This window comes from Rhinoraja longicauda, chromosome 14 (genome assembly GCF_053455715.1).
Source record: "Rhinoraja longicauda isolate Sanriku21f chromosome 14, sRhiLon1.1, whole genome shotgun sequence".
NCBI classification, from domain to species: domain Eukaryota; kingdom Metazoa; phylum Chordata; class Chondrichthyes; order Rajiformes; family Arhynchobatidae; genus Rhinoraja; species Rhinoraja longicauda.
This window is the reverse complement of record NC_135966.1, coordinates 39864738-39884199: the sequence shown is the minus strand read 5'-3', so window position 1 is coordinate 39884199 and position 19462 is coordinate 39864738. Positions and strand designations below refer to the sequence as shown.

The window sequence follows — 19462 nt, the reverse complement described above, 5'->3', positions numbered from 1 at the left end:
TGTCCAAATTGTGCACACGACTGCATTCTAGCATTGATCCCTGTGGAACACCACTAGACATTTAATCTCAAAAACAACCCTCTATCATTACCTTTTCTGTAGTATTATCAAGGCAATTCTAGATCTAATTAGCCAAGTTGCCCAGAATCTCATGGGCCCTAACATTTTGGATGTCTTCTGTCAGACCTTGTCCTAGTAAGTCCATGTAAACCAATCACATCTATTGCACTGACCTCATCGGTATACTTCATTATCTCTTCAAAAAATGCCATTAGATGGGTCTGGCATGATCTGCCCTTGACAAACCCATAGCACCATCTCATGTACCTTTCCAAGTAATCATTAATCCTGGCCCTCAGAGTTGTTTCCAAGTCTACTATTAATGCGAGGTTCATGGGTCTGTAATTTTGAGACTTTTTACTGGTGCCCTTCTTGAAAGGGGAGGGGGGAGGAGGAGGGGGCAGAGTAGTCATCTGATACTACACTTATGACCAGTGCAGATGTAAGAATCTCAGTCAGAGCCCCAGCAATCTCTTCACTTGCCTTACATAGCACTATAGGATAAACCTCGCCTGGCTCTGGGGAATCTATCCACCATCAAGTATGCCTTGTTTATATTTATGGATACTTGCTCTACAATGGGAGAGTCTAGGCCTAGAATTAAAGGACATTTTTTCGGAAGGAGATGAGGAGGAATTTATTTAGTCAGAGGGTGGTGAATCTGTGGATTTTTTTTGCCACAGAAGGCTGTTGGGCAGTCAGTGGACATATTTAAGGCCGAGATATAGATACTTGATTAATACGGGTGTCAGAGGTTATAGGGAGAAGGAAGGAGAATGGGATGGTAGATCAGCCATGATTGACTTGCAGAGTAGACTTGATGGGCCAAATGGCCTAATTCTACTCCTTTCACATGATCTTATGAATTTCCTCTCCTCAACCTCCGCCTGCTGAATGCTTTAACCACAAAGTCCGTTTCTTTGGGAACACCAATGAAAAGTATTCACTTTAGACCTTTCCTATACCTTCTGGGCTTTCTTCCACCACTCTCTCCAGCAGTGCATTCCAATACTCACCACCCACTGGTATAGACGTCTGAAGGGTCCCAACCCGAAACGTCACCCATCCATGTTCTCCAGCGATGCTGTCTGACCCACTGAGTTAATCCTTTTTTTTCTCAACTAGCCTCTGCCGTTCCTTGTTTCTACCTTCTGGTCCATACTTAGATTGCCTCCTTTGTTTCTAATTAGCCCTACTAATTCCCTGGTTATTCGCTTGGCCTTAATATGCCTGCATAACACCTTGGAATTTATTTTGATCTTGTCTGCCAGTGACATTTTGTGCCCCTCTCTGCCTTTCTGAGCATCTCTCAACACTTCTTATACACTTGGCGTCCTTCCCTGTCTTTAGCTTTCCATACCGCCAGTCGTTTCCCTTTTTCTGTATTCAATTCCAAATATCACTTGATAACTGGGATGTCATAAGCATTTACCCTTGTACAGCAGTTCAATATGTATAACAAGAGATTACATTTGAACGATACTGAGTGATAATGCTTCGGCATTTGGAAGGTGCTACTATGTCAGTTTTAAGTTCCTACTATCCATCTTGCATTGAAGTTCATAAACTCATTCGCAATATCCACATTCTCTTTACAATTCTCTTTACATTCTCTGAAAAAGGGTCTCGACCCAAAACGTCACCCATTCCTTCTCTCCCGAGATGCTGCCTGACCTGCTGAGTTACTCCAGCATTTTGTGAATAAATACCTTCTCTTTACACTTATATTCTTAACATTTTGATATACAATAAAGTGTAATGTCCTCTTCTCCCTCCGCCAACTTACTAAATATAACTTAATTCTTGGAATTCCGTTTCAAGCCAATGCAGTGAGATTACACTGAAGAATTGAGCTGTTAGGTTTGAGAAAGGGTCATTTTCAGATCTCACGATAGTTAAAATGCTGCCCTCTGTGACTGAGTTTGTTGGGGAAAGTGTGACACTGGGGGCAAAATGTGAAAATAACCTGTGCACACCCTAATTTAACAGTGGAATCCACGACTGCAAAATGTCATTGCACCACATTGTGCTGAGGTCATCACATGTAGGATGCTGGCTTGCTGCACCAGGGGTAAACCCAAGGGTTCCCGATGCTGGAAGAATTATGCTCAAGCTCAAAGGTTCCCTTGCGTTCACCAGAGCCATTTCCTTGCTTAGAAATAAAACTAAGTGAACTCAAGCAATTTTGAAGCCCATTGCATTTCTGCTGCTGACTAGGCAATGTGGCAACTAGTTTACACTTTCCCATCCTGAGTTGGTTGCAGATAGATCTGAATGTTTTGTGGGGGAATGCAGAATTGAGTTGTTATTCTGAACAGCACGTTGGTAATGAGGGTTTACGGGAATGATCCCAGAAATGATAGGGTTAACATATGATGAGCGTTTGAAGGCACTGGGCCTGTACCCATTTGAGTTTAGAAGGATGAGCGGGGACCTCATTCAAACGTACAGAATAGTGAAAGACCTTGATAGAGTGAATGAGGAGAGGATGTTTCCACTTGAGGAGAGCGTCGAAGAGGCCTTAGCCTCATAATCAGAGGACGTACCTTTAGAAAGGAGATGAGGAGGAATGTCTTTACTCAGAGGATGGCGAATCTGTGGAATTCATTGCCAAAGACAGTTGTGGAGTCAAATTCAATGGATATTTTTAAGGGGGGAGATTCTGGCAATGGGGTAGGCTCAAGAGAGAAAGGGAATGGGAAAGAGAGTTCATAATTTCAAGGAGCAGAATTAGGCCATTCGGCCCATCAAGCCTACTCCGCCATTTAATCATGGCTGATCTATCTTTCCCTCTCAACCCCATTCTCTTACCTTCTCCCCATAACACCCATACTAATCAAGAATCTGTCAATCTCCACCTTAAAAAATATCCATTGGCTTTTCCTCCACATCCTTCTGTGGCAATGAATACCACAGATCGACCACCCTCTGACTAAAGAAATTCCTCCTCATCTCCCTTCTAAAGGTACGTCCTTTTATTCTGAGACTATGGCCTCTGGTCGGAGACTCTCCCACTCGTGGAAACATCCTCTCCAATCCACTCTATCCAGACCTTTCACTATTTGGTAAGTTTCAATGAGGTCCTCCCCTCATCGTTCCAAACTACAAGTAAAGGTCCAGTTAAAATAAAGCATGCGTGGCAGTTGGTGGAACCTGCACCTGAGCTAATTGTTGGAGCCACACCTTGTCCAACCCATGAGTGATGGACGGGAAAGCAACGTCACACTGGCCGAGACTAAACAGCACTCTGCACATTCCCATTCCTTGTTGGAGAGCAACAACTGAAGGGCAGCAGTTGCATCTCAACAGTAGCCACAAGACCCTTGTCACCACGTGTAAAATGTTCACTAAAATGTACAATAGCATCTCCTGTAATTAAATCTGGTTTGTCCCTCAGAAACATAAACTCCTGCTGACTTCGTAAATGAATACTATTCATGTAATATTTTCCTGTCTTACCTTCAACTAAGCTACATTTAAATGTTCCTCCTGCACTTTAGTTAGCTCAGAGATAGAAACCTAATAGTTTCATTTATCGCTTCTACCATTTTTATATATATTCCTTGACAAAATGTCATAACAAGATTAATACTATCACTTACTTATTTTCCATTTTGTGCACTTCAAACGAACTACCTCCTCCAGCAGCTCATTCCTTATATCTACCACCCTGTGTGTGAAAAAAATTGCCCCTCAAGTCTTTATTAAATCTTTTTCGCCCCCTCAACTTGTTGGTCGATCACTTGCCAGTCTTTGCCTTAACCTTCTTCCAACTTTCTCTCTGCTACTCCAGTCTGAAGAGTCCCAACCCAAAACGTTGCTTGTCCATTTCCACTACAGATGTTGCCTGATCTACTGATCCCTCCAACATTTTGTTTTATCCCCTCAAGATTTTAAGATCAGCAGTTTTGTGTCCATATATAAATCTTTTTTTTTAAAGCCACAGCAGTTTAATGAGTGCAAACTGCCCACCATGCTTCCCTGCATACTAATAGTGACACAACAGCATAGGAAAGAGGGGCAGAAAGTCAATCGCCTCTCAAGCCCATTGTCTCTAAACAAGATCTCCCCACAACCCTTGATTCTCGTTCTTTAGATGTCAACACATCTCTGAAGTCTGGCAAAGGGTCTTCCTTTGATATTTATTACCACGTGACTACACAAACATTTCGCGCGTACTGCTCTACGGAACCCAGAATGTGAGTCACTACAGAACCGTTGTTACCCTTAAAACCGGCCCAACCAACACCGAACACATGAGAGCTTCTCTTTAAAGCAACCAGGCTGTGTTCTGAACAACTACCAACAAGTTCTAGTCAAGTTCAACGGCTTAGAAAATGTCCTTAAGACAAGTGCATGCAGGAAGTCATTGCATGCCCGAGCCAGGTACAAATGCAATCGGTTTATTTTATTGTGAGAATGAAGGGATGGGGGAGGGTGGTTATTGGCGAGTCTCGGTCATTTCGAACAATTACAAGTGAAAATATCAAAAGATTTTAACATCTGGGAGGAGGGGAGGGGGGGGGGATGAGGCCCTGGGTTTAAATGGTGCATTTCCTTCAAAAAGCGGAATGGTAGCGATTAGAGGAATAATCAGAGCCTGAGGTGGGCTGGATAATAAAACGCAGTGGCGAAAGGTGTGAGAAGTATATTAGGAGGTGTGGAGAAATGAAAGGCTCCAACTTACACGGGTAGTGAGAGGCAAACGCCAGCCCTGAGATTGCAACACTTCCTTCGCTGGAACGTTGGCGCTCAACCGATACACTTGCCCTCCCCGCGCATGCGCTATCGTCTCCACAGGCCCGGGAAAGAGGGCGGGGCCTCCGATCTGTCACTCCAAGTGGAATCCAGGAGCTTTGCCTTTTTAATTAGTTGCACAGCTTAATCTGTCTCTTTCAAGTCAAGTCAAGTCAATTTTATTTGTATAGCACATTTAAAAACAACCCACGTTGACCAAAGTGCTGTACATCTGATTAGGTACTAAGGAAAGACATCTTTGCTTCAGCAGATGTCCCATACACGTCACTGGGGCTCTTGCTTTTACTGCTTCAATGATTTTTTGCGGAATTGATCGGTTTACAAATCTTCTAGGTTTGGATGTAAATGGATCTCACTGACAGTTTCTTCCCAGCTGTTATCAGGCAACGAAATCACCCTTCCACAACCAGAGAGCAGTGCTGAACTGCTATCTACCTATTTGATGACCCTCGGACTATCCATTGATCGGACCTTGCTTGCTTGAACGTGCACTAAACGTCATTCCCCTGACCTGCTGAGTTACTCCAGCATTTTGTGAAATAAATACCTTTGATTTGTACCAGCATCTGCAGTTATTTTCTTACACTATGTATCTATACACTGTAAATGGCTCGATTGTAATCATGGATTGTCTTTCTGCTGAATGGTTAGCAAGCAACAAAAGCTTTTCACTGTACATGTGACAATAAACTAAACTGATAAACTGATAAAACTATTTTGCATTAAGAAATGCCCTCAAATTCAAGTCGCCCAAGATTGTTCCAGTTCTCAGGTGAGTTGACTTTGAAGGCATCTATTCGTGACCACTAATAGTTTATTCTATTATCTACTTATTTTTAATCATGGCCTGAAGACGTTCAAAATAGCCTTGTATTGGCTGCATTGTTTAATGTGCAGGCTGATATATTGTAATATGAAATATCCTTTTGATCCTTAATTAATATTTGTAAAACAATTAAACCTGAAAAGCCCTTGAGCTGTAACAGAACCTTAAAGGTTTTCTTAACATTCTGAAGAAATTATTTATTTTAGAAATTTCTAGCTGGGTACAACGATTATGTACTAAAGATTTAAGTGCTAACTGAGGGAAAAATTAATGGCCTTTGACAGGTTGAGAGGTTAACTTATTGTGTAAAAATTACAGTATGATTCCCAAAATACTGCAGTTTTTTCTCCTTAAACAAGTAAACATGGTAAAGCAATTTTTCAAATCAAGAGATAGATAAATATGGGGGAAAATAAATCAAGATTGTTTAACAGGGATCAATTTAAGCTGTTTAGAATTCTAGCATTTGCCATGTTTAATTTTTGCAAGGAATTAAGTTTAACTAGACCAAGTGGAACCTTTGGGCCCACAACTCATTGGGTTGCCATTGTGATGTGGGGAAAATCGCACTTTTTTCTTTAACAAAAATGGCTTAAATTTTTTTATTTTTAAATCTCAATTAAAATTGCGATTTTTCTTTAAAATTGTGTTTTTTCTGCATTGGTCAAGCACCCTCCCCTCCCTCACTCAATCCCCTCAACCCCCCTTCTTCCCCACCCACTCCCCTCCTTCCCCTCCCCCCTCAAGTCACCCACTCTACCCCCCTTATCTCCCCCCCCCCCTTCTCCGACAGCGCCGCCATTCCCGCCCGTCAGGTTTCCATTGTGATGTCAAAAATGGAGGTATTACTGCGCATGGGCGGCTGACGGGCATCAAGTGGAAAAGGGATTTATTAAAGTTTAAAATGTGAATAACAAAATATAACAATTTGAACGTTAATAGGATTTCTTGAAGCAGGAATTTTCAACATCAGCATCATTTACCCTTTTCACTACCGGAAGGAGTTGTCGAAAATCGCCACAACAAAAGGTAAGAATGCCGCCAAAAGGCTCATCGTTCTTTTTGCATAGATCTCGAAGAATTCTGTCCACCGCTTCGAAGCTCTTCTTCCTAATCATCGGGCACTCATCCCAAATAATCAGTCTCACACTCCTGATCAAATGAACCATGTTGGAGTTCTTCTCAATGTTGCACATTGTATTATCGGTCACTTCGATGGGTATCTTGAATCGAGAATGTGCAGTTCTTCCACCAAGCATCATTGTAGCTGCTATACCAGAGGATGCTACAACAAAAGCAACATCAACTTGACCTCGAACTTTGGAGAGGATCAAATTGGTGAGAATTGTTTTGCCCATTCCTGCTGGTGTATCATTGAAAAATATTGAAGGAACATTCCTTTCCAAGCAGCTGCACACATGGTCATACACTGCTCTTTGCTCAGCATTCAACAGAGGCTCCTTCTCTTCAACAAATCACTGTTGTTCAGGTCTATTGTACTGCAATTCACTCAGCAATTCTAGATTGTCACCATCAAGGTTTATCCTTCCATGTCTTGGTAGTGGCACATGAAAGTATCCCAGTGTCTTGTTGTAATTCACAAGCTTGTCTTGAATGTACAACACAGCCTGATCATGATGCCTCTCATCAATCATGATATTTGGATCATCGATTGTTCGCCGTTCTCTTTGAAGGTAATCTTCAGACATTGAATTCTTGAAGCGATCCCATAATTGTCGAGAAGTGTTGATCTCAGCAATCGTCAGCAAAACAAACAAATCTCTCATTGCTTCAGGGAGTCTTGTCCACTCAGCATCTTCCATCGTCTGTTGCCAATGGTCGCCAGTTTGCAACAAACCTCTTTCTATGCAGACGTCTTTGAAGGAAGGAAGAATATGTCCATCATGTGTCCTCGATGAATCGAAGGATACTGGCCCTTATTACGTGATGGAGAAGCAGTCTCAAGTAGTAGAGGTCACATCTTGGAGAAACGGTATACACTCGTCCCAGAACGTTGGCTTCAAAAATACCTGGAAGATCTTCCACTATCTTCCCAACTTTCCTTCTTTGCCATTTCTTATTGTTCCATGTGTAAAATCGGGGTACATCAGTGTAGTACAGTGTTCTTGCAAATTGATCTTGAGAACACAATTCCATGAATTCAGTTAAAGTTGTTCTTGTGATATCCTCATTTCTCACCTGCCGACCAGCATCAACTCTGATGACGACTCGTTCTTGTGGTAGATGGGCCTGGAGTTGAATGACAGCGGGGCGTCTCTCATGAGTTGGAAATCCAAGGATTGATCCCACTGCTTCCGACAGACCAATGTATCTTCCAGTAAAATACTGTGCAATTTTGTCATCCCTGTTAACTCCAAAAACTGCTTGATCACTCCCCTTCAAGGTGTACTTGAACACGTATTTGACCAACTTTACAGAGGAGCATATCTCCACGTTGATGTGACATTTGAACAACTTCAAGAGTTGAGTCAAGTCAAGTCAATTTTATTTGTATAGCACATTTAAAAACAACCCACGTTGACCAAAGTGCTGCACATCTGATTAGGAAAAAAAAAAGAAACAGCATTACGGGGCACCACCCATTCAGAAGTAATAGGTTGATCCCTGCGTCCTTCTTGATGTCCCTGAAATCCTCCCACATCCAGAGATCGTCTCCTGTACAGAGGATGTGACTCATCTCCACACCTTGTGCTTTCGATAAATGGCTTTGGGAGTCTCTTTCTGCATCTTCCATTCTTCCAACATGGAGAGGAGTGGTCGCAGTATGGTTCATGAATAGACCTCCCAACATTTGGTTTTACAAATTCGTAATTTTGATGTCCAAAATTCAGAATTTTACATCAAATTCATAATATTGTGGACGCCAAATGCGCATACATGTTGGGCTACTTTCATGTGTGAAAAACGACTATTATTTCCAACAGTCTGTAGTTCTTGGACTACATGTACAATGAAAGTCCTATCATGAGTATATTCTGGTATTTATAGAAAGGGTTATTGAACAGAAATACTTTTTACCACAAAGAAAAAATTGTTTTGTTTTGGTTTTTCTATTTTGGTTTTTCCGTACACATCCCAATTCTCTTGACATTGAATAAAAGAACAATGGTCATGAAATGTATGACTAAGTTATGAAGAAAGAGTTTCATTTAAAACTGCGCATACCTAATTTCATTGAAGACATACTTGCTCCAATGGTCTTCAACAGCAAATCACAACGGCCCGGCGGGCGGTGAGGCGAGGCCCGGGGAGCGGGGAGGCAAGGACGGGGGAGCGGCGAGGTGAGGACGGGGGAGTGCTAGGCGAGGCGAGGCAGGGGCCCGGCGAGCGGCGAGGCCCGGCCCGGAGGGCAGCAAGTCCCGGTGAACAGCGAGGCGAGGCCCGGCGAGCATAGAGGGGGGAGAGGAGAGGGGGAGAGGAGAGGGGGGGAGAGGAGGGGAGAGGAGGGGAGAGAAGGGGAGGGAGGTCAGGCGCTGCGCGAATGTGGGAGGGGTTTGGGCCCAGCGTGTCCGTACAGCGGGACTTAGTACAACCAAAGTCACAATCCATAAAATATTATAGTTGCTGAGGTAGTGGTTAGTGTGTAGTATTCAACAGCCAATGGTGAATCGGGGAGAAACGGTTTTTGAACCTGGTGATCACGGTTTTCGGGATCCTACACCTTCTTCCCGACGGTAGGAGTGAAATGAGAGCATGGCAAGAATGGTGTGTGTCTTTGATGATCTTGGCTGCCATTTGAGGTAGGCTCTCCAAAAGATCCCTTCAATGATGGGGAGGTCTGTACCTGTGACGGACTAGGTTAATTCCCGGAATGGCGGGACTGTCATTTGTTGAAAGACTGGAGCGACTAGGCTTGTATACACTGGAATTTAGAAGGATGAGAGGAGATCTTATCGAAACGTATAAGATTATTAAGGGGTTGGACACGTTAGAGGCAGGAAACATGTTCCCAATGTTGGGGGAGTCCAGAACAAGGGGCCACAGTTTAAGAATAAGGGGTAGGCCATTTAGAACTGAGATGAGGAAAAACATTTTCAGTCAGAGAGTTGTGAATCTGTGGAATTCTCTGCCTCAGAAGGCAGTGGAGGCCAATTCTCTGAATGCATTCAAGAGAGAGCTGGATAGAGCTCTTAAGGATAGCGGAGTCAGGGGGTATGGGGAGAAGGCAGGAACGGGGTACTGATTGAGAATGATCAGCCATGATCACATTGAATGGCGGTGCTGGCTCGAAGGGCCGAATGGCCTCCTCCTGCACCTATTGTCTATTGTCTAATATCTAATGTTAGGGACTATTCAAGGGTTATAAAATTATGTAGAAGTCGCAGGCATTAATTCAAAACAAGAACCTTTCTTCAGATTACCTGTTCTAATGTACATTGAAAGCGGTAATAAATTTGAAACTAAAAGGACAGTCTTGCAAACAGACAGACACAAAATGCTGGAATAACTCGGGTTGGGACCCTTCTTCAGGCTGATTGTGGCATCGGGGTGTGTGTGGGATGGCAAAATGTCTGGAAAAAAGGGGGAGCAGGACAAAGCCCAGATAATGTCAGGTAGATACAGGTGAAAGCAGAGGTTGGGGGGTCGGGGAGGTTTGTGCCTGGATATATCTATCTATTTACACACAAATATATACACATATATACACACACACACACACACACACACACACACACACACACACACACACACACACACACACACACATATATTATATATATATATATATATATATATATATATATAGAAGGTATCACAAAATGCTGGAGTAACTCAGCAGGTCAGGCAGCATCTAGGTGAGAAGGAATGGGTGACGTTTTTCGGGTTGAGACCCTTCTTCAGATTGCCTGTCTGAGGAAAACGACACGAAGCACTGGAGTAACTCAACAGATCAAGCAGCATCTCTGGAGAACATGGATAGGTGATGTTTCGGGCACAGCCTGTATATATATATATATATATATATATATATATATATATATATATATATATCAAAACATGACCACTGACAGGCTAAGTGAATAACATTGATTATCTTGTTACAATGGCACCTGTCAAGGAGTGGGATATATTAGGCAGCAAGTGAACAGTCAGTTCTTGAAGTTGATGTGTTGGATGCAGGAGAAATGGGCAGGAGTAAAGACCTGAGCGATTTTGACAAGAGCCAAATTGTTATGGCCAGACGACTGAGTCAGATCTTCTCTGAAACGGCAAGGCTTGTGGGGTGCTCCCGGTCAGCAGTGGTGAGTACCTACTGACAGTAGTCCGAGGAGGGACAAACCACAAACCGGCGATAGGGTGTTGGGCGCCCAAGGCGCATCGATGCGCGAGGGCAATGAATAATATCCCATCTGGTCCAAACCGACAGAAGTCACAGAAAATTTTAATGGTGGTCACGGGAGGAATGTGTCACAATACACTGTGCATCGCACCTTGCTGCGTATGGGGCTGCACATGGAGGACCAACCGCATATTAGGCAGGTGGTCATAATGTTTTGGCTGATCAGGTCATAATGTTTTGGCTGATCAGTGTATATACATATATATATCTCAAGAGAAATGGAATAGGTGACGTTTTGGATCGAGAACCTTCTTCAGACTATATAGTTTGAACAAGGTTCTCGACCTGAATCGTCACATATTCCATATCTCCTGAGATGCTGTCTGACCCACTGAGTTTCTCTAAGACTTGAGTAGATTAATGACAGATGGATCTTGGGGTCCAGGTCCATAATCTCCCTGAAAGTGGCAACACAAATTGAGTGGTCAAGAAAACATATGGTAAGCTTGCCTTCAGCAATTAGGGCATTAGGCATAAGAATCAGGAACGTTATAGGACTTTGGTTAAGCCGCACATAGAGTATTGTGTGCAGTTCTGGTCAGCCCATTACAGGAAGGATGTGGTGGCATTGGCCAGGTAGAAGAGCTTTACCGGAATGCTGCCTAGAAGGAGAGGTTGGACAAATTTGTATTGTTTTCTCGGGTGTATCGGAGGCTGAGAGGAGACCTGACCGAATTATCTAAAATTCTGAGAGGCATAAATAAGGGTAGACGGTCAGAATGTTTCTCCCAGGGTGGAAATGTCAAAGATCAGCATTGCTTTAAGGTGAGGGGGGCAAAATTTAAAGGAGATGTGCCAGCCAGGGTTTTTACATAGAGAGTGGTGGTGCTGGGAATTCGTTGCCAGGGGAGATGATACAAGCAGACACAATAGTGGCATTAATACAGGAATTAATATAGGCACATTCATATGCAGAAAATGGAGGGATGTGGATTATGTACAAGCAGAGGAGCGTAGTTTAACCTGACAACATGTCCAGCATAGACATTGTGGGCTGAAGGGCCTGTTCCTTTGCTGTACTGTTCTATGTTCTATGGCCTACAACTTCTACAACTTCTGACCTGCTGAGTTACTCCATCATTTTGTGAATAAGTACCTTCGATTTGTACCTGCATCTGCAGTTATTTTCTTACACATATAACCGCCCGACAAGTTAACTCATCTCCGTCATCGCAAGGGCCTGGAGATGAACAAATATGCCATCCTTGCCAAACATGCCCACATTCTATATGTGAATCAAATAGTCATAAGTCGTAATTTAATAATGGTGAAGATAAAAATACCACACATATAGGAAATCAACATGGCCAACAGGAAAGCACAACCATGAAAACCGATATAAATTAAAACTGCATTTTCAGATCAAAGGCAACGAAGAAATATTTCCTTGGATTAGGCAATGTGGTTTTTCATTTCCAATGATTTTTTTTTGCACAATTGGGAGGGAAGTTATCCTTATGATTGTGTTCAGGTCACATTATATTGCGAAGATAATAATATTGGTATTATTGATATATTGGATCAGGATATAGCCAGGCTGATGAAAATGGAAAATACATAGCAGATGATGTTTAATGTGGAGAATTGTCAGCTGATGTATTTTGGTGGGAAGCATGTGGAGCGACCATAAAAAGTAAAGGATACTGTTCCAAAATAGGTATAGGAACTGAGGGACCTGAGTGCTATTCAGATTCAGATTTAGCTTGGTTTATTGTCATATACACCAGGATGCAATGACATTCCTTGTTCAAATGGAGATCGCAGAGTAAACTGTACACATACAGTAATGATAAACGTAGCAATAAAGAGAACGACCAGTCTGAAGAAGGGTCTCGACCCGAAACGTCACCCACTCCTTCTCTCTAGAGATGCTGTCTGTCCCGCTGAGTTACTCCAGCATTTTGTGTCTATCTTCGGTTAAACTCAGCAACTGCAGTTCCTTCCTACACAATAGATACAAAATAGCAGAATGGTGCAAGATCACAGTGCAAAATCAAAGTAATGCAAAAGTACGTTAAAGTGCAATAACAGGATAACTGAATGAGATTGAGTTAAGAGTATGTGGAAGAAAGGAGGATGAAAGAGATGATTGATTCAGCAGTCGGACAGCAGTAAAGTAGAAGCTGTCCTTAAGGCTATATGTTTGAGCATTCCAGCTCCAGCATCTTCTCCAGAAGGTAAAATAGAAAAAAGGGAATGTCCATAGTGACAGCCCTTGATGATACCTCAAGCCTTCTTGATGTAACGCACCATGACGATGGACTGACTAGAAGGAAATTGAGCTTGTGATGGAATGGGCCGCCTTCACCACTTTTTACAGGTTGAGGCAGTCAAGAACAGAACAGCTGCCACTATTGGGCTGAGATGCATCCTGTCAGAATATTTTCTATGGCACATTCTATAGAGGTTTGAGAGAATCCTCATGAACATGCCCAATCTTCTCAGTCGCCAAATAAAGTAAATAGGTTGATGTTCTTTCTTGATCACTGCATCTGTGTGAAGGGATCAGGTTAGGTTTGTAGTCTGTAGAAGAGTGCCAGACCCGAAATGTCGCCTATCCAGGTCCTCCTGAAATGCTGCCTGACCCGCTGAGCTACTCCAGCACTCTTTGTCTTCCCAGGTTGCCGGTGATATGGATGCCTAGGAACTCGAAAATGTCGACCATCCTCCCTTCAAATGTTGGTTCATAAATCGCTGGGATGGAGTCACTTTTATTTTGATCCCGATCCATGTGTCTCACTCCAATCAGATACCAGTTGAGCAGTTTTGGTTAATACTAGTTTCTCTTACATCTGAGATTTTTGTCTTCTGGGTAAAACGAATATGAGATTTGAATCCAGGTAGCTTTGTTGGAGTTAATTTCACATGTACAATGTACATCAACCGCAAAAGAGTGTATCACAAAACTGACTCAGCAGCAAAATATTTAAGAACTCATATCAACAATAATAGTATGCTTTCAAATACTTAAGCAGCTCCAGAAAACTTGGAGATAAATAGTTGCTCTAGTCTTAGTTTACATCAATTAGCCTAGTGCCCCGGTCATATTATATTGTTTAAATGAATATCACAGGTAGCATTAATTTTAGCCATAATGATTGAAATATTAATCTTACAGAGGTCATAGCCACCTGAGCGAATACAGATTGTTAATTGAATATTATTAGCCGCTGGTCTCTTGATAGCTTATAATTCCACTCATTGGGCTTTGGAGATACAATTGATTGCAGATGCTGGAATCTGGAGCAACCAGCAATCTGCTGAAGGGTCTCAATGGGTTGAGGAGCTATTTATTGGGGGGAAAGGAATTGTCCAAGTTGCAGTTCAAAACCCTGCATTGGGACTCTGATGCAGGCTTCAACTCAGAACATCGACAATTCCTTCTCCCCCCCCACAGATTCTGCTCAGACTCCTGAATTCCTTTAACAAATTGTTTGTTCTTCTCGGTTGACTATGCAGGCAAGCCCAAATCCAGATGCTCTACGCCAAGCTCCATCTCAGGAAGCGTTGACCAGGAAATGTCAATAGTCAATCAATAGTCGTTTATTTGTTACATACACATAAATGTGTAGTAAAATGAAACATTACCCGCAGTTGAACAATAAGACCAATAAGATTAATCAATAAAAATGCAATAACACATACAATCACAACTAACACCAAACAAAAAGAAACATCCATCACAGTGAGTCTCCTCCAGTCCCTCCTCACTGTGATGGAAGGCCAAAATGTCTTTTTCTCTTCCCTGCCGTCTTGTCCCGCGGTCAGGCTGTTGGAGTTGCCACGTCGTGGCGGTCGGGGCTCCCGATATTGAAGCCCCCGCTGGGCGGTGAAAGGTCAACGGCCTATTTCAGGCCGCGCCGGATGGTGAAAGGTCCACGGCGGGCCGACCCAAGCCCCGCGATTCGGGGCGGGCGAACACGCTGCCGCTGCCGGAGCTCCCGATGTCGGCCCCCACCCAGGGGTCTGCGGGCTTCCGACGTCCACGCAGCCCGCGCCGGAGCCTCCGGAGACGAGTCGCAGCCGCGCCCGCAGCATCCGCAGGCAGCCAGCGCCGCAGGTGGTGAGTCCGCGCCGCGGGCTCTGCGAACCAGAGCCCCAGGTGTTCCCAGGTGAATGGCCGGTGGTAGGCCGCAACGGGAACGGAGACACGACACAGAACAAAGGTCACGTCTCCGTTCTGGAGAGAGAATGTTACAGTTACAGTTCCCTCCCACCCCCCAAAACATAACATACAACACTACATCATATTAAACTACAATTCAGACAAAAACAACAAAAAACACAAAAGACAGACGGACTGCAGGCAAGCCGCAACTGCGACTTGTGTTAGTTTAGTTTGTTGTCATGTGTATCGAGGTACAGTGAAAAGATTTTTGTTGCATCCCAATAAAATGCTTTCCACGGCACATCTGTAGAAATTGGTGGGAGTCTCTTTGAAGAAATGCAAGAATAAGAGAATAAGAGAATAATAAGGGCCTATCTCACTTAGGCGATTTTTTTGGTGACTTTCACGACTGTCAAAGTCGTAGCAGATCGCCGAACTTTTCTTTTACCCGACAACAATGACCACGACAATGCCGAATCAGGTCGAGATTACACCGTCTTCTGAAACATCGCAAAAATTCCCATGCTGTCAATGCTTCTCCGGCATCCTAATTTTCGCTGAAATCACTGACAAGTCGGTAAGTACTTGAGAGTTTTGAACTATAACATCTTGTATGGGTTACCTAAAAACCAAGCTTCACTGTAACAAGGAATAAACCAGATTTACTTCCAGTTTACTAATAGCTGTATTAAAAAAATTAGTTTAAAAAGTGGTTCTGTGGATTTTTGTGAAAAGTGTGTGGGCATTCTTTGAAAATGTAAGGGAGATGCATATCTGGTTTCTGGGTTGAATATCTGGGTTGGGAGCCTACTTTAAATGTAATGGCTGAGGCCAAAAACATCACGAAAATTCCCACGCTTACCTGACCGTCAAACTGTCGCCTCCAATCTACCTGTCAAATGTCCTGACGGTAAATAAATTGGTTAAACACAAGCATTTTATGGTATTTTGAAATGACTTTACTTATTTTAATATTATGTGCTTCTAAATGCATCTTAAGAGAACCTATCAAACCTGGGGACAGCATGCGACAGCACCCGCAATAAGCGATGCCCGGCGACAAGCCAACGTGCAACGTCCCGTGCGGCACAGTGGCGCAGCAGTTGAGTTGCTGCCTTACAGCGAATGCAGCACCGGAGACTCAGGTTCGATCCTGACTACGGGCGCCGTCTGTACGGAGTTTGTACGTTCTCCCCGTGACCTGCGTGGGTTTTCTCCGAGATCTTCGGTTTCCTCCCACACTCCAAAGACGTACAGGTATGTAGGTTAATTGACTGGGTAAATGTAAAAAATTGTTCCTCGTGTGTGTAGGATAATGTTAATGTGCGGGGATCGCTGGGCGGCGTGGACCCGGTGGGCCAAAGGGCCTGTTTCCGCGCTGTATCTCTAAATCTAAACTGTCGCCGAGAGATTTCAAACCGTTTGATTTCTCGGCGACTCACCGAGATCCACTACGATCCACTACAATCTTTGGAAGACTCCTCACGATCATGCTCGCGACACCCCGGTGAACTGTCGGCGACAGCCTAGTCGCCATCATTCGCACTAAAATCGCCTAAGTGGGACAGGCCCTTAAAGAGCAGCTGACCAAAAGCCTGATCAATAATAGAGGGTTTACAGAGAAGTTTAAAAGAACGTGGATGGAGAATTGGAAATGTTTAAGGAAGGGATTCTGGAACTGAGCATCTCGGTAGCAGAAGGCACAGCAACCAGTGTTGTAGGTAGGAAAGGTACTAAATGATTTCTCTGTTTAGTTTAGTTTAGTTTAGTGGTCAAATGTCGGTAGAAAGTATACAGGCAGACTTTCTGTAGTAAACAGCAGAACCCTTAGGATCATTGAAGTACAGAGGATCATGGGATGAAAATCCATAGCTCTCAGGAAGTGGCAGCATAGCCAAGAAAGGACATCAATGACTCTACTTCCTGAGGGAAATTAGCTTTATACCATTGACTTTTACCAATTTCTACAGATGCACTACAGAAAGAATATAACTTGGTTTGGCAACGGCTCTGTGCTGGTCGGCAAGAAATTGCAGAGTTGTGGACGTAGCCCAGTCCATCATACAAACCAGTCTTCCCCCCACCCCTCCTCCCCCAGATGGGAGAATCAACAGGTTAGCAGCAACTGTAAAAGTGAAACAGAATTAAGTAAATAATTTTGATAAAGGGTCGCCGATTTGAAATATTAACTTTGCCTCTCCATCCACAGCTGCTGCCTGACATGCAGAGTATTTCTAGCAATATCTGTTATTATTTTGCTCAATAATTTGTTTGTTTTAGCTACCAAACATGAGACCTTTGATTTACAATTCAAAATGTACCATAAAACTTGGAGGATTTTCTTATAGTAAGAATCATTTTGGAAATTGTTCTTTTGCAAGTTTTATGGTTCAAAATTGTTTTGTTGGGTTTAATGTGTTTATATAGTGAAACTGAACCATCTATGAATTTCCATTACTTTTTTTTCTGATTCCTTTGTAAAGATAAGAACTGCCACCTCAGAACAGACAGACAATTGACTGTGAGAATCACACTTCTGACTAACTTTATGTCTGGCTATATTTTTCTCATGATTCTTTCGAATCTTCAGTCACATTTACCTTTTCAATTTAATTCTCAACACTGGAAAATAATGCAAAATGTGTGAAAATCAGATGTCAGCAAATACTTCTAAACTCAGTCTGAAGAAGGGTCTCGACCTGAAATGTCACCAATTCCTTCTCTCCAGAGATGCTGTCTGGCCCACTGAGTTACTCCAGCATTTGGTGTCTATCTTTGGTTTAAACCAGCATCTGCAGTTCCTTCCTCCCATTTCGTAAACTCAGTTTGGTTCAGTTGAGTTTAGTTTTGTTTAGTTTAATTTCAGGATAAAGCGTGGAAACAGGCCCTTCAGCCCACCGAGTCCGCGCAGACCAGCAATCCCTGCACACAAACACTATCCTGCACACACTAAGGACAATTTACAATTTTTACCGAAGCCAATTAATCTGCAAATCTGTATGCCTTGGGAATATGGGAGGAAACGGGAGAACCCAGAGAAAATCCATGTGGGAGATGTACAAACTCTGTACAGAGAGCACCCATAGTCAGGATCGAACCCGGGTCTCTGGTGCTGTAAGGCCGCAACTCTAATGCACCACCACGCCACCCTTATTGGGATATCATGGCTCCTTTAGAAGAGAAATTGAAAATCTAAGCAGGAGAACTGAAAAAAGTATTCAAGATTAAGAAGGGTTCTGATAAAGAAATTCAAGAAAAATCACATATGTTTATCAGCAAATCAGATCCAAGAAATCCTACAATTGAGATGTCTTCAAAGATAGGAAAATTTGAGTAAATTTCCCAGGTTGATTGTTTTTAAGATGAAAACTGTTTTACCAAAGGAATATGGGAAACCAGATTCATATTAGCTCTTGAAGGGAAAGTAACTAAAGTTAAGAATTTAATTTTTGTTGGCTTACAAAGAAAAGTCCGAGGTAAGAATCTATGGTTAGCTCCGTCAAAGAACATCACAAACATGGTCTTCTGTCAAAAGTCAACAGAATCAAGAGAGTCAAAAATGTTAATTGTCAATAGACATAAAATGCTGGAGTAACTCAGCGGGTCAGACAGCATCTCTGGAGAAAAGGAATAGGTGATGTTTCAGATCGAGACATTTTTTCAGATTGAAGAAGGGTTTCGATCCAAAAGGTCACCTATTCCTTTTCTCCAGAGATGGTATCTGACCCGCTGAGTTACTCCAGCTTTGTGTGTCTGTCTTTAGTTTAAACCAGCATCTACAGTTCCTTCTTACACATGTTTAATTGTCATATGTACCAACAATGGAACAATGAAATTCTTACTTGTAGCAAAATAACAAGCCTGTAAACACAATGCACATGGATAATACCCACATGGATGACTTTGCAATTGTGGGCTGCATCAGTGAAGGGCGGGAAGCTAAATACAGAGGTATAGTCAACGACTTTACTGAGTGGTGTGGGCTGAATCACCTGCAGCTCAACACCAACAAGACTAAGGGGTTGGTGGTGGACTTCAGGAGAAGGGGAACAACCCTGTCCCCTGTCTCCATCAATGGTTTAGATGTGCAGTTTACCAGGGAGTACAAATACCTTGGAGTGTACCTGGACTGTAAACTGGACTGGTCCAGGAACACTGAGGCCCTGTACAAGAAGGGACAGAGCCAGCTGTACTTTTTGAGAAGGCTCCGCTCCTTCAATATCTGCAGTAAGATGCTGCAGATGTTCTACAAAAACGGTGGTAGCCAGTGCCATCTTCTTCGCTGCAGTGTGCTGGGGCAACGGGGCAAAGGCCGTGGATGCCAATAGGATCAACAAACTCATCAGGA

The 19462-nt window shown here is 43.0% G+C and overlaps 1 protein-coding gene across 1 annotated transcript in view; it reads right to left on the bottom strand.

The window, feature by feature from the left end:
- rad50 (RAD50 homolog, double strand break repair protein) overlaps positions 1–4836 on the bottom strand; it is a 113333-nt gene extending 108497 nt beyond the window's left edge. Inside the window, exon 1 of the mRNA XM_078411191.1 lies at positions 4748–4836. The gene's annotated coding sequence lies outside the window, so the exon portion shown is untranslated. The remainder of the gene's footprint in view (positions 1–4747) is intronic.
- Positions 4837–19462: the final 14626 nt, after the last annotated feature.